We start from the raw sequence: 16728 nt of genomic DNA, 5'->3' as shown, positions 1-16728 counted from the left end.
GTTTAAAACAACATGAAGAATATTTATATGAAAAATCAATCCTATATACTAGTCAGGATATCCACCAAAAATAGAAAATAACTTATAACTATTGATAAATAGTATTATCCATTTAATGAGTGAATGTAAGTGTTTTCTTGTAAGTGATCCTAATAGTATAATAAACCTATTGAATGGGTTAGATTTTACTTGTAAATTAAAGGTTAGAAGTTATTTACTTGATGGACCGTAATGTTTCCAACCAGTTGAACTGGAGATCTTCTTATTATAATGGGACTTTGCTAGTGCGGAATAGGCGAGTATGACTACAATCTTACTCGTCTCCATATGCGGAACATAGCACACAACTGTAAGTCTGAGAAATCTACCATGCAATCCACATCTTCAACGTGCCCAGATAAATATAATAAATAAATAAATAAATAAAAGAGCACGGTCTGTCCATTTTCTTAGGCACCATGAATGAATGAAAGCTAACAACGTTCCTTATTCAACTTGCAAGTATGGTCCACCTATTTAGTTTAACTGCTAAATTTTCAAGTAATGGGAACATAGAAAACATGACCTCTCAGATGAATGGAATAGATATCACACACATGTCTTGTGTGGCACATGACCCACGAGTAGGATTCAAATCCTACTCGCGCGAGTAGCTTTCCCATTTTCCGTGAAAAATTGAATGGTGGGGCATTGGAGTTGCTGCATGTATTCTAGAAATCAACCAACGGCTTTGGATTTGTGCAAGTGGTCATGACCCCTCCGGCTCTGTAGTGTATACATTCATCATATACCTGCATTTTTAATTATTACTTTGGGATACACCATTTACTCGGTTTGTTGTATGGATTTATTTCCACAATCTGCCTCTTTATTAAATAATAATATCATGATAGTTTACTGCCATTTTTAATATGGTGGTGACTCCTCAACCGTCCACCATGAAATGTTGGTATGATAATCAGACTGTCCAAATTGCCGAACCAACTTTTGATGGTGGGCCACAAAAATAAAATAAATAAATAAAAATATTTGAGCTGAGAATGCGAAAGTAACCATGAATTTTAGTAGGCCCAGCCACTCAATGTGAGATTTATTACTCAAGGGTGGAGCTCGTATGGAACTTGATATTTTAACAAATTTATGTACCTCATATAGAACTTGCATTATAGTGTAGAAATTGAATTTATTAAATTATTAATCATTTATTTTTGTTGATATTAGAATTGTTCATGTTATTCATGCTTATCTATTGATTAGTTAAATTGTAAAAAAAAATGTATATATGGTTGTATTAGCAAGTAGGGCGATCGTGTCCCTTGGGTGAGAGACCCTAAAGTCAGCAAGTAGGGCAATCGTGTCCCTTGGGTGAAAGACCCTAGAACCCATTGGATCCTTTGGAGTCTCCTTTGTGTACGGCGTATGAGTACAATTGTGTGCGTGGACATACGTCAGGAGTACAACTGGAGCAGTAGTCTGACCAGCTAACGTATAAATGGGTCCCTCACCATGAGGTACCAGTGCATGGGCGTTAATGCAACGTGACCATCCACTTGGATACGGTGTTGTAAGAAATAATACAAATGTTAGGAGTATTCATGGAAATATCACATGTATTGCATTTTATAATTCTGTTGTTAAATTCCATTATCTGTTTCGATTCCTTCTTTTAAAATTGATATTATCTGAACATGTTAAATTTTGGGTAAGAAACGACCCTACTGGGATGTTATGCTCATCCTACTAAAACAAATGCACAGGTGCAGAGCTGGAATATTACGAGCAGGCGGGTCTCTACTATTAGCTTTATTTTTATTTATTTTTTATTTTTTTTATTTTTTTATCAGGTTTAGTTTTAATTCAAATCATTTTGTTATTAGATTTAGTTTATGTTCAAATTTCGATGTAGAAAGGGTTGAATTAAATAAACATTTCAGTTGTATTTCCTTTTAAATGATGTTGAGTATTGATTGAATTTAATTAAATCAATTGGATTGTAATTAATGTATTATATTTAACTCACACCTTGAGATTCGGGTCCCGAAGACCTTATTCGGGTACTCGAATTTCGGGGCGTGACATCGGTGTCGCTGCACTGGCGACACCGAAATTATCGGCGATATTTCGATAATATCGGCGACAATTTGTACACTGCTATTGACTATTGATGGTAGAGATTTCGTTTGGGTTCTGGCTGTTCATGATGATTAAGGGGCATGGTATGGTCTATTGATTCTTTGAAATTGGGATTTCTTACATCATGTAGATTCCGAGGTTATGATTTAAATGGGTACTTTTTTCCCTATTGGTTTGGTAGTGTCTATGGTAAATAATGGGCATATATGGCCTATTGATTATTTAATACTGGAATTTCGTACAATATGTGATCTCCAAGAACATATTGGATAAAGGATCAACCAGTGGGTCCCGACTTGGATAAAGGAGGAGCATTGATGTTGGGCAGGTTGCCAATTTTAGAACTTTTGCCAAGCAATCATGAGAATGACCAACCCCAAATAGCTGGGAGCCTGGGACAAGACTATGAATGATGATGGGGATGTAGTTTCTAAGATCATGTTAATGTAGTTTCAACAAGGCTGTGATGCTAATGATGATACAGATTCCAAGATTGTGGTTTTAGACTTAGTTTCTCTTCTGCTTTTTGCTATAGTGTTTCTTTGGAGGGAGGGAGGGAATTTTTGATGTATTCTATTTACTTCAGCACCTGTTTGGATAGTGGAAACTCACTTGGATGTTATCCCTTTTTTGTAGCCGAAAATCTATGATAAGGATGCTACATCATGTCCTTTTGAAGATGGGAGTGGAGAATTTCTGATGGGTTTTGTTTCATTTCTCTTGGAAACAAGATTCATTGCGATCTTGATATTCTATTCTACAAAACGACAAGGATGCTGCTGATGTGGTGCCCTTCTCAAGGATTGTTGGCTACAGAAAGATTGATATCCAAATGGGTGTCGTCCATGCAAACATATCCTTAATGAAGGATGCTGTATTCATTTGAGAATTTAGTATCTTTTCTGTTGCAGGTGGTTGCGGAGCGTGTGTCGTTCTTCTGTCGAAGTATGATCCTATAAAGGACCAAGTCGAAGAGTTCACAGTGAATTCATGCCTGACTCTTCTTTGTAGTATAAATGGCTGTTCAATTACGACAACCGAAGGCCTTGGGAACAGCAAAGATGGGTTCCATTCAATTCATCAGAGGTTTTCGGGTTTCCATGCTTCTCAGTGCGGCTTCTGTACTCCTGGCATGTGCATGTCTCTCTTTTCAGCACTTGTTAATGCTGAAAAAACCAAAAGGCCTGCCCCTGCCGACGGATTTTCAAAGATCTCATCATCTGAAGCTGAGAAGGCTATTGCAGGCAATCTCTGCCGGTGCACAGGATATCGACCCATTGCTGATGCCTGCAAAAGCTTTGCAGCAGATGCTGAGATGGAAGACTTGGGTCTCAATTCCTTCTGGAGAAAGGGGGAGAATGCAGATGTAAATGCGAATAGATTACCTTTTTATAGTCGTGATGGGATCTGTACATTTCCAGAATTTCTGAAAAATGAAATCAAAGCATCCATGAATGGCTTTATTGACTCGCCAGTGAAGAATCCTAGTGATTTTATGTGTGCAAAACTGCAAGTTCCGGGTAATTGGTATAGTCCTGTTAGTGTTGAAGAGCTTCAAAACCTGTTGAAATCTGAAGTAGCTGAGAGTGGAAACCAGGTGAAATTGGTTGTTGGCAATACAAGTGCCGGTATTTATAGGGAAGCAGTCGAATATGATAAATACATTGATCTAAGACACATTCCTGAGCTTTCAGTTATAAGAAGGGACAATACAGGGATTGAAATTGGAGCTGCCTTGTCGATTTCCAAGGCAATCGGTGTATTAAAGGAAGAGAGAGGGAGTCCGTCAAGGTCCAATGAAAGACTGGTGTTCACGAAAATTGCAGATCATATGAATAAGATTGCATCTCAAAACATCCGAAATACTGCTAGTTTGGGTGGTAATATAATCATGGCGCAACGAAATCCATTCCCCTCGGATATGGCTACCATTCTTCTCGCAGCTGGTTCGTCTTTAAACATCCATACTGGTTCAGAAGCAGTATTGCTTGCATTGGAGGATTTTCTCCAAAGGCCTCCATGTGATACGAAAACCTTACTTTTAAGCATTCAAATCCCAAGCTGGAATTATATAGGAAACTCTTCATCTGAAACCAAATTGCTGTTTGAGACTTATAGAGCCTCTCCACGTCCCCTTGGAAATGCAGTGGCTTATGTCAATGCAGCTTTCTTGGCTACTGTTTCGACCCAAGAAATGTCGGAAAGTTTTGTTTTAGAAAATCTACGCCTGGTTTTCGGTGCTTACGGGACTAAGCATGCAATCAGAGCAAGGAAGGTCGAGGAATTTTTATCTGGGAAATCTGTTACTCCGGCTGTGCTGCTTGAGGCCATCAGAGTACTTCGAGCAACCGTTGTACCTGCCGAATACACTTCCCATGCTGCTTACAGATCAAGTTTGGCAGTTGGGTTTCTCTTTGATTTCCTTCGACCCTTTGTCAAAGATCTGACAGGACCTGAAAATGATTTATGGATGAGGATCTCCGATGTTGTTGATAGCACTGAAATTCAAAATGGTGGCCTCAATGGATATTCAAATGTTTTGGCAGATGAGTATTCTGTAAATGGTCATCTCTCTTATATAAAAGACCATCCGGAGAGACCAGTTCCGCTCTTATCTGCAAAGCAAGTTATAGAAATCAGCAAAGAGCATTATCCGGTAGGTGAGCCTACTAAAAAAGTGGGGGCCGAGATTCAAGCTTCTGGTATGTTTCCCTGCACACTGTTTCTTACTATTCGAACTCGATCATGAAGCTTTATTTGAAACTCAGTAACTCTATGCTGCTATGTAAGAGGAAACTCCCTTTAATTTAGAACTCTATTGTGGAAAAACTTCACTTTATCTTTTACTTCTTTTAGAGGTTTGCTAAGCTCACATGTAATGTGGCCCTTCTACAGCCATCCAATGTGGCACAAGTATGCAAGATCTAAGCAGTCCATCAGGCAGGTTCCATCAATGCTGTTGCCCAAAATTCAGGTCATGCCACTGATCAGGGGGTTACATCTTATGAAACAATGGATGGCTAAACGAAATTTGGTCAGTATCTTCTACGCTGTCAACCTGTCAGCCTGATTGTTGGGCCAGGGCATCTGTACCTTTGTACACACCTGATGGACGCTTGGATCTCACACCCATTTATAGTTTTGTGATTTTAAAAACTACTATTATGTAACTATCTACATTTCAATATTATCATACAACTGTTCAGTTTCTAGATTTGTCGACTTATCAGGTGTTTCATGATCCTGTTTTGACACCTCAGAGTTTGTGCCGGACATGGATGCATACGTCCTTGTCTTAAATTAGACCAGGAATATGTTAATTGTAGAAGTATGCAAAGTAGAGGAGAGTATCTTCTCTCTCCTCAAGAATCTTTTATTTATGATTTCTTAATTACAAAGATAATCTTATGTATACAACGAGGTATTTACCAAAAGAAACCAAATATCCAAAGGATATTTAAAAGATAACTAAAGGATAAAACTGAGAGATATACATCAATATAGTGTTCATCAGGAAAACACAAGACTGTACACCATTAATATGGTGCTCTGTAGGTATGCACAGAGCTGAGTACTCTTAACATTAATGAATTGGGTTCTGATGAATCATACAACATGTTGGTTTCGGGTCGGGTTGTCAGGGTCCTTGGTTTGGGTTAGCATTAGAAAACCCCAACCCATTTGAAAACAGATTGGGTTTGCAAATAAGGATCGCGTTAGGTGAGGTTGGGGGTTGGGAATAATCACATGTTTTTGGGTCGTGTTAGTTTAGGGTTGGGTATAGAGGAATTCGGTTAGGAACCTTGGGTTGAAATTTGAGTTGTGGGTTGGGTCCTCTTGAGGAGGGTCAAGTTCGGGTCAAGCCTCAATCCAACCCAACCCACGAAGTCGCACCCCTAACTCTATGCAAAATAAATGGATACATAAAACAAGTGTACATTTGTTGAGTGATTTGGAAACTGCATTTGAATAGTTATGATCAAATCATGTAGGTGAAGCAGTGTATGTAGATGACATTCCTGCTCCCAAGGATTGCCTTTATGGAGCGTTCATCTATAGCACAAGGCCTTTGGCTCATGTAAAGGGCATTGGATTCAAATCTACATCAGCAAGTGAAAGAATCGTTAAGGTTATTTCTGTCAAAGACATTCCACGAGGAGGGGTTAACATAGGCTCTATGTGTATATTTGGTGAAGAACCTCTATTTGCCGATGATCTTACCCAGTTTGCCGGTCAACCTCTTGGTTTCGTGGTAATTCAATGACCTCTCTCTCTCTCTCTCTCTCTCTCTCTCTCTCTCTCTCTCTCTCTCTCTCTCTCTCATGTATTTACATTTTCAATTTCACATGCATAGTTAATGGAATGGTTGGTTTAGATTGCAGAAACATAGAGATATGCCAACATGGCTGCTCAGCAAGTGACAGTTGATTATGACATGGAAAGCCTGGAACCTCCCATTTTAACTGTAGAAGAGGCTGTTGAAAGGTCCAGCTTTTTTGAGGTCCCTCCTATGTTTTCCCCAAAAACAGTTGGTGATTTCTCAAAAGGAAGGGCAGAAGCAGAACAGAAGATTCTCTCTGCTAAGGTATTTCCCTCTTACTTTAGGGCATGTTATACATTTAATCCAAACAAAAGAAAGGGAAAAAATAAAATAAAAATCCAATGGTGATTTCCATGAGAACTATTGCAAGATGGATTCCAATTTTTATTTCTTGTTTGAGTAGAAAGTGGAAATCTCATATTCCTCTCACAAGCCAAGAATCCACATTATGGAAAAGTGTAATGGTTTCTTGGTGGTATCCAACCTTTTCTTTGCTATGCAAATGACACAAATCATCATATCCAAGGAAAATCCTTTTCCTTTTCAGCTGTTTGGCATGGAATCCATGGTCTCCAAACATGGCCTTAGTGTCTTTTTTTATATCAAGGTCAGAAAACTTGATACTTGACTTGGACTTGAGGAGGATCAATGTGACTTAAAGCTTGGATCAAGTACTCAATTGAGTTTTGTCGAGTTTAAGAGCTTATGATCTGGTACTTTTTTTATTTTAGAAGTACTGGATTGAGTTTTCTGGGTATTTGTGGAAGTACTCTTGTTCTATACAAAAGCCAAGCAACATATGCCTGTCGTGATCAAATGAACTCACTGACTTCTTTGAAGACTTGATTGAGTTTCAAAAGTTCATCTGAACTGAATTTCTAGAATTCACTTCAAGAAAGAGTCATGAGCAATGTGGGACTAGCCTCACTCTGTTTATAATAGACTACTTCCTGAATTGCAATTAGTATCGTTTCTAATCCAAGTACAAATTCGTAAATGTGCATTAGGGGTTTTGTTGTCATTAATTATTAAAATAGTGCTGCCCCACATTGGTCATCTCCTTTATAATGAATTATTTGAATTCCAATTTAGTTGAATTGGGTATCCAAATGCAGATTTTTCTTTTGCTGCTGTGTATCTCTAAAAACAGGTTCTTCATAGTCCATAGAAATGTTAACGAATGTGGCAGTGGTTTTCAGATTGAACTTGGATCTCAATACTATTTCTATATGGAGACGCAAACAACACTTGCTGTACCAGATGAAGATAACTGCATGGTGGTGTACAGTTCGACCCAGTGCCCCGAGGTCTCACACCGCGTAATCGCAAAATGCCTTGGCATTCCCGACCATAATGTTTGTGTGATTACAAGGAGGGTTGGTGGAGGATTTGGTGGGAAGGCCTTTAGGGGTTTGCCTGTGAGTATCATTAGCATCATTTTCACTGGGCATGAATTTTGTAGACATTGTCATTTTCTCTCCTATTTGTTTAGATAGACGTAGATTGCTTTCGAATGAAGTAGTCTTCCGGTCTTAGACCCTGGAATGTTACCCACGTAGAACTTCCCTAACCTTTCCATAAGAAACCAAAATATCTTGATGTCTTCTTAAGCATCATGACACCCATGCATGAAACGTTATTCATTAACTTGAATGAGCCACTTGGTTTAGCAAGACTTGAAGTGTTTCAGAGTCTGATTAAAATATCAGTAGAGATAATGGTTCCCCCTTTTTGGTAATACATTTAGTGATTTTTACCATGATTCATTGGAGTCAAACTTGAAACGGTTGTTACAAAATTTGGGTTCGGAATTTTTTTTTAGTGAGTTAATTAGCTGCTTATTTTGGGAAAAGCCAGAGATTCTTTCATTTTACCGAACCAGTTTTTTATTTTTTCCTTCTTTTGGTTTCTTTAAGCCCACATGTGGCTCATGGCGATTTCAAGAGTGGAGAAAAATAAATTGAGGTTTTGGAATTTTTATTCTTAGTTGAATTTCCAAATTGGTCTCTCTTGTGTGTGCACATTAGTATCTCGTGTGGTGTATTATTTTTCTCTAGGCCAAGTCAAACGAAGCCTAACTATTGAATGATTCATGACTAATTCTTGAATGTGAATCTTTAGTGAACTGTTCAAAATTGTCGAATTGCTTGCGTGGAACTCTTCTCTAAGAGTTCTCTAACAATGACCAATGTACCTTGCTCTCTTTTGCCATTCACTTTCTTTTTTCAACTGTATACTTCTCTCTTCGACTTTATGGGCCACCAGCTATATGAGAACGTTGTTGTACTAAGCTATCTGTTTTGCAATATGTAGTCTCAGTTTAACTAATGAATGATTTCTTGTATGCATCCATGACCTCACAATTATGGGACTGTGCAACGTTTAGGTTTCGACTGTGTGTGCACTTGCAGCGTACAAGTTACGCCGCCCTGTCCGAACTTACCTAGATCGCAAAACCGATATGATAATGGCAGGTGGATGGCATCCAATGAAGATAAACTACTCCGTTGGTTTCAAGTCTGATGGGAAGATTACAGCTCTACATACCGATATATTACTCAATGCAGGGATATCTGAAGATATGAGCCCAATGGTGCCATCGAACATTGTGGGAGCATTAAAGAAGTATAATTGGGGAGCTCTCTCTTTCGACATTAAGGTCTGCAAGACAAATCATTCAACCAAGTCAGCCATGCGGGCCCCAGGAGAGTTACAAGGGGCCTACATTGCCGAAGCTGTAATCGAGCATGTTGCTTCAACTCTTTCCATGGAGCCCGATTTGGTTAGGAAAAGGAATATGCATTCATTCGAAAGCCTCCAGTTGTTTTATGGAAGTAGCGCTGGTGAACCCACTGAGTTTACTTTATCTTCAATTATGGATAAGTTGGCTGCACCTGCAAGTTTCCATCACAGGACTGAAATAATCAAGCAATTCAATGGTCGTAACAAATGGAGGAAGCGGGGCATTTCTTGCGTACCCATTGTGTATGCAGTGCGGCTGAGACCGACACCGGGCAAAGTGAGCATCCTCAATGATGGTTCAATTGTTGTTGAAGTCGGAGGGATCGAAATAGGACAGGGGCTGTGGACAAAAGTAAAGCAGGTTACGGCATTTGCCCTGGCTCAGCTATTGAGTGATGGAAGTCAAGAACTTCTGGAAAGAGTTCGAGTCATTCAGGGCGATACTTTGAGTCTAGTGCAAGGAGGATGGACCGCCGGGAGCACCACGTCAGAGTCAAGTGGCGAAGCAGTTCGGGTTGCATGCAATATCTTGGTTGAAAGGCTGACGCTGCTTAAGGAAAGGTTGCAGGAGCAAATGGGTGCAGTTTCCTGGGATACTCTAATCCTCCAGGTGATTATTTCGAAATTCTGAAACCATGTCCGACTTTCTTTGATCAGTTTGCAATGGGAGTTGTACTCTATGTGGGTATGGGTACATGTCTGGGTTCAGGCAGAAAACTTGGCCAATCTGGGTTCAGGCATAAAACTCAGCCAATCTCCAAAGCTTACTGAAATGTGGCGACGCGCGCGCGCGTGTGTGTTCGCGTACGTGTGTGTGTGTGTGTGTGTGTGTGTGTGTGTTCGCGTGTGTGTGCGTGTGTGTGTTCGCATGTGTGTGCGTGCGTGCGTGTGTGGTATTGGGTGAATCACCATGCAACCATTTGTTCATTATTATGGGACCCTGACTATAGTTCCATGGAGTATCTAAATTATGGTGCTGCGGTTAGCGAGGTAATTCATGGCCCCCTTTGCATCTTCAATGTTGTAAATGGCATCTAAGACTTATGCCTCGAGGGCAAGTATAACCATAGTTCATCATGGTTTACTGCTTTGAGACACATGCTTCAAGCTTCTAGGTTTATGCTCAACACCTGTCTCTCACTCTACCACTGTTGATTTATCATTATATTTAAATGACTACTACAGCCTTCTGAGTGAATTAATGCACCATGTTTTGATATATTTAAGAGGAAAGATGAAATCTTAAATGGGTAAAACTGTTTTTTCCTTGAAAGGCTGAAACCTACATCTACATGTATCTTAAGAACTCAAGTCATTAGTGTTTTGGTTTGTTTTAACTTCATTCTGCCATCATACCACTGCTCGACCTCATCCAACTTGCAGCAACTAGTGACTAACAACAACCCGAGTAGCCTGGCGGACAAATAACCAACTCAGCGGACAAACAATGACCAACACCCAAGATTAAAGAGGCCCTTTTCTTTATTTTACTAGGAGGCACTGACAGGATTTTTATTTCATAAATGTTAACATGTTGCTATTTTCATAATTTTCTGTAATGTTCTGTTTAATCTTAAATTTTTATTGATAACAAAATCATGAGATTTCCAACCTGAAGCTTAGGCTTGTGTAGCCGGAGGCCCAAACACTTCACCTCTACCTCACACATTTTGAAATGCTGATTGCCTGTGTTTTGAATCTCAACGCCTCGAAGTTTCTGATAAAATTCGTGATTTGCTGATCACCCTGCCATTTTATTCATAAAGTAGGCCTACTTTATGAAAGCCTGGATAAAAAATAAATAAAAATAAAATCTCTCAGTCACACCCAATATTTGATTTTGATCACTTCAAAACCATTCTCTGTTCACTCAAATGTCAACCTTCCTTGTATAACATACTACCAGATGGCAGCTTCATGCTTCTCTTCCCTTCTCATTTCTCCTTGAAAACTGCTCACATATATTTCCAGAACCCATCTCATCATCATTGCCGTTGCTGTCGTCACCATCGCTGCCACATCCCAACTGTTTGGGGCTGGCTTTACATGTCTTGTTTTGCCAATCATTCCTAAGATCCCATGTTCAATAAGTGAACAAGCCTCCACATCCCTTCTCACCACCTCATTCCAGGTCCTCTCTGGTCTTCCTCTCATCCTCCTTGAAGGCTCTAAAGCAATCAAGGTTCTTCTCCTTAATGGAGCCATCTCGAGTCTTTGTTCCACATGATCAAACCATCTCATTCTGCTCTCTATCATTTTATCACTTGTTGGGACTACCCTGAGGCTTCTTCTTTTATTCTTCCTAGTCTTCCCACACATCCATGTCAACAATCCCATCCCTGCAACACTCATCCTCTGATGATTGCTAGCCAACAAAGCATAGCCAACAAGGAAAAAGCATTCAACAACCAAAAGGATGTTTGTAACATAGATCGTCACTAAGATTGCCAACGAAGAAAATTGATACATGCTTTAAAAATAAGTAGTCATCCAGAATACAGAGAAACGAGGCGCCCCTTAAACCCGACACAACCTCATTAAGAGTTCCAACAGCATAGGACAAGGAAACCCATTCACTGACTAGGTGTTTTGCATAAAGGAAAATCACATCCAGAGAACATGATTTATCATGAAACAAACGATTGTTGCGCTCCCTCCAGACTGCCTGCTAGAAGGGAAAGACACCAGTTAGCCAGACTCTTCTTGACAGGTAAGTTTCCGACTGGAAATCTGATTATCTCCACTTTATGGGACTAACAATTGCAATTGAAATCAACATTGAATAAAACTCACCTTTAGTTTCTTAAGACATCTAAAGTAACATCTATTTGATTGAATACTAATATGAAGTTTTTGTGATCCAAGGTGGAGGTAGATCTTCTTACAGGTGCTACCACAATCTTGCGAACAGATCTGATCTATGACTGTGGACAGAGCTTAAACTCTGCTGTGGATTTAGGACAGGTCACCTCAATCAACTGCTATTATACTAGTCTTGTTTAAGTATTTATTTTCCCGTTCTTTTTTTTCTTTCTTTCTTTTTTCTGTTCCTTGAACCATGACGATGCATTGGTTGTGCTTATCTGATGAAGAGCACATGTGATATGTGTCCATGGTAAACGTGCTCTTCTCCCCATTCTAGGAGTCATGCAAGCTCACTGAGTGGCAGTTCTAATAGATGAGCTCTTGGGGTTCTTAAAGGCCTCTGATAGAAGCATCCATGCATCTCAATGCATCATTGAACATTGGCTTGAATTTGTGTGTGCTTGGAAATGCATGTATTTCCACATGGAATGCATGTTTACATATGCAATTGTGCATCACTCCATTCATGCATGCAAATGTATTTGGTGGTAGTCTTTAAGGATATTCTATGTTTGTGCTCAAAGACAAGATAAAATCACGCGTTCATTTCAGTGCATCGAGTAGTCTGATGTAGTTCTAATGCTATGCATGTGTGCATGTCCATCTCTCACATCCATATTAGGTGGACTATTGGACTTCCTAAAAATGCACAATAAATGCATGTATATATGTCAATGCATCAATGAACATGGTCCCACATGTATTTGGCTGTGGACATTCATGCCAGAGGGGCACAACATTACCTGTTCGTCAATGCCATTACAAACTTTGAATGGTGATGAGGTTCTGTGATTTGCTGTCCTTGTTTACAATATCCTATTTTGCAACTAATATGAATGCATAGACACCTTATATTTGAATAAACTCCTTACAGATTGAAGGTTCTTTTGTCCAAGGAGTTGGATTTTTCATGCTGGAAGAGTATCTATCAAACTCAGATGGGTTGGTGGTTTCGGATGGAACGTGGACATACAAGGTCCCAACCATTGACACAATCCCCAAAGAATTCAATGTCGAGATACTTAACAGTGGCCATCACAAAAAACGCCTGCTCTCTTCCAAAGGTATCACTTTCTCCTCCTTTTTCATATATAGGGAGGCATCTGATAAGAACAAAACAAATAGAAACATATCTAGGGAAGTTGAATTGAGGAAACTACAGTGTTATTTTTGTGGGTGCTTCAATTGAACCAGCAATATCATGGTTCTTCAGTTAAGGGCCTGTTTGGAACACAGGATTAGGTGGTATTGAATTGCATTAAGTAGAATTAACAGTAGAAAATGATTTGATGATTATAGTGTGGAGAAAAGAGTAGAAGAGTGAGAGAGAAGAAGAAGAAAGAGGAGAGTTTGGGGAAAATGTTACATGTTAGCTAACATGCCCCAACATACAATGTTTATTAGAATAGAGCATATAGTACACTGCAGGAGAAGAGGAAAGTGTGCACATGCACTTACATTAAAAGAGCCACTAACCACACACACTATACACTAAAACTCTCTAGATTAACACCATTATTACACAATGATTATATGTCTGGAAATACCGTGAAATTTTGACCGTCCAATCCCACGTCTGGGATCAAACTCTTCCTTTGGGAAAAACACTGTATTAAGTGAAACCAGTGTTTGGTGGACCATGAAATTGTAATCATTGGACCAGATTTCAGGACTAAAACCAGTCACCTATATGCATATGCAACTTGAGCGTCACATGTAAGGGGCGCATATGGATGGACGGCGTGGATGCAACACATGCATCAATGTGGGGCCCACCCTCTTCCATCAATAGGTTTCGCCAGAGCATTTATAACACGACCCAAATAAGCCTCACTCACTGGTATCTGAGCAATTCTTCCTGTTGCTTTTACAGAACTTCCCTCTTGTATCATCAAACCGTCACCCATTAATACAACGCCAACATTGTTTGATTCCAAATTCTAGTGGATTTCGAATTCTACTAGAAATCCCATCGTATCTCCTACTGGGACTAGATGATATGATACCTGGATTAATAAAATCCTTCCCATCGATTCCAAATGCTGGATGGAATGTAAATCAGACCAAATGCAATTCCATACCACCTAATCCCATGTTCTAAACAGGCCCTAAGGGCCTAATCCCATACATTTTAGAACTACATGATTAGTGGATACATATATGAAATAACCTAAGAGAGGAAATTAGATGTCTAGTGGGCCACCCCTCATAAAAGTTTTGCCAATCTAAATATTGAAAGCCGATACTGGATTGTTGGGAGAAGGCTAAGATGATGATGGTGGTGGCGCTATGTGTGAACAACACAATGAAAAACACCTGCAGGGAGAATTTTCTTGCATTGTCCACTCAAGGTTGGGTAGTGAGTTGAAATGGATTTCAATTGATCCGACCACACACCTAAATAGTCGATGCATGTAGGACCTTCCTCCCTAATCAATTGATTGTAATCAGCTTATGATAAGGTTCTGCCATAGGGAACTTCTGTTGTGTGTGTTCGTATCTAATCATTTTCTCTATAAATAATACTGAAAGAACAATTAAAAAAAATAATTTTGAGGCTCATTTGCCTTAAACGAATCGACAACCATTCAAGAATATTATTTTCGTTGGCACTTCTGCCATGCTTCTCTGGCACATGTTTGATACAATAATTTTCTTAAAAGGTGGTCTTGTTGACATATGTAAATTTGCAAAATATCTGAGCTATGTACTTGAAATATCAAATTCGGTTACAAGGTTCTCTTTGTGACATCTGAGTCATTCATTAGGTGGGCCATACCATTGGTACCTGACTGCATGGCTGATTTCAAAGTCAGTCCAATTTTTCTTGAACCCAAGAAAATAAAAGAAGTATTTAGGAACAGATTCCTATTTCGAGTCAAGTTAGTATCTAGGTTTTTTTGCTTATATAAGCTCATTAGATACGCTGTAAGCAGCACGTTTCATCAATAATATCAATTTTTATCTACCATTTTTAGAGATCTCTCTCCTTGTGAACCAAGGGCTATTCTTGAGAAGAAGATTGTGATCTCTTCCCACCCACTACAATAAGCCACTAGGAAACCTTTGCATGAGTGTGACTGAGTCTTGACTTGGAAAGACTCCTCGAATTGCTTCACTGACTCAGTTGACCCAATGTGACTTGGCCTGGGCCACTTGCTGGTCAACTTATTTATTTTAAATTTTTGGCAATAAAAGTTAAAGAAACCCATGAGTTTCAAACCCACAACCTAAGCTCAAAAGGCAAAGGTCATTTACCAACATGCCAAGAGCTAGGAATCTATCCGATCTGGTTGTTTTATGTATTTCACCTAACCACAACTATTTAAAATATTACTATTACTCGAAATAATTCGTAATTTGATTGCTCGATATCTAGTCAAGCCTCATCTAACTTCGAGTAGACCCAACCTGGCTAGATATTGAACCGATTTGAGTTTTCAGGTTTTTAGCTGCAGTCTTATCCCACTAATGACTTGGATAGGATAGCCAGGAAATTCACTTCTAGCTTCGTGCTTCGGCCCAAAGTTAAAACTACTGAAATAGCAGAACCAACCACAATTTGGGGTGATTAACAAATGCAACCATAAGTTTTCTAAATATTAAAGTTTCATAAACAACCATAATTGTCTTTTCTTTTGTAATGTTCGTTGAGATTTTGAACTGTTCATGGGTTATGATTTGTAAGCAACTTGATAATCTTTTGCAGCTTCTGGGGAGCCACCATTGCTTCTAGCGGCCTCTATTCATTGTGCGACTAGACAAGCCATCAAAGAAGCAAGAAAAGAGCTCCTTGCAACCAACGGCTATGATCATCCTTCTTTAACATTCCAAATGAAGGTCCCGGCAACCATGCCAGTGGTCAAAGAGCTCTGTGGGCTGGACAATGTAGAGAGGTACTTAGAAACCATGATTTCTCACCTATAGATACCGTTCTGCTCATCTATTTCCATAATCTCCATATGTGAATATATGCTTGATGAACTGCCATATAGACTTGTAAGTTGGTAATATACAATGCTACAAGTGGGGCCTGCTGTTACGTGATCCAACCATTGATATGATGGGCCGCCTCAACATGGATTGCCTATGAATAAAAAATCCCCTAAGATCATAATAGCTATGGAAACATTTTACATTTCCTTTGTTGAATGCAAATTTGGTGCTGTACATCTCTTTTTTAACTGTCTGTTTGTTGGACACATTGAAGGGTAAGAACACTTCCAAAAAGCTGGACCGTCCACCCTGGGGCCCATAATATCAGCAGTTTTGAAGTGTGTTTGTGGGCTACCAATAAGGGGGTGGCCCACCTCGGTGATTAGTTTTCCGAGCCCGACTTGAGGCCTAGGCCCACCGTGGCTTCAAATATCGGGCCCAAGCATATCTAACTGCTCCATTCCATAGAAAATGGTCTTAAACCTAGGCCTAGGCCAGCCCTGTTTATCTGTAGGGTGTGAATGCATGCATGGGCCAGGCCCATGGAACTGCCGTGGTGATGTAGAGCAGGTCGCATGCACTTTCATGGCAAAGATGGACCAGAGAAGGCCCAATCGGAGGCAGAAACGATCTGGACCGTCAAAACCTTAAATCAGTGGTATCTCGCAGACTGGGATGAGTTTTTTTTTTTTTGGACACATTATATAGGATTTTGGGGTAGGATGACCTAC

At 39.6% G+C, this 16728-nt stretch overlaps 1 pseudogene; it reads left to right on the top strand.

The window, feature by feature from the left end:
- The window catches only part of LOC131249187 (indole-3-acetaldehyde oxidase-like), a 34239-nt pseudogene extending 18040 nt beyond the window's left edge, over positions 1 to 16199 (top strand).
- Positions 16200 to 16728: the final 529 nt, after the last annotated feature.

Source organism: Magnolia sinica, chromosome 6 (genome assembly GCF_029962835.1).
Source record: "Magnolia sinica isolate HGM2019 chromosome 6, MsV1, whole genome shotgun sequence".
In the NCBI taxonomy this organism is placed as follows: domain Eukaryota; kingdom Viridiplantae; phylum Streptophyta; class Magnoliopsida; order Magnoliales; family Magnoliaceae; genus Magnolia; species Magnolia sinica.
This window is presented reverse-complemented; position numbering and strand designations above follow the sequence as displayed.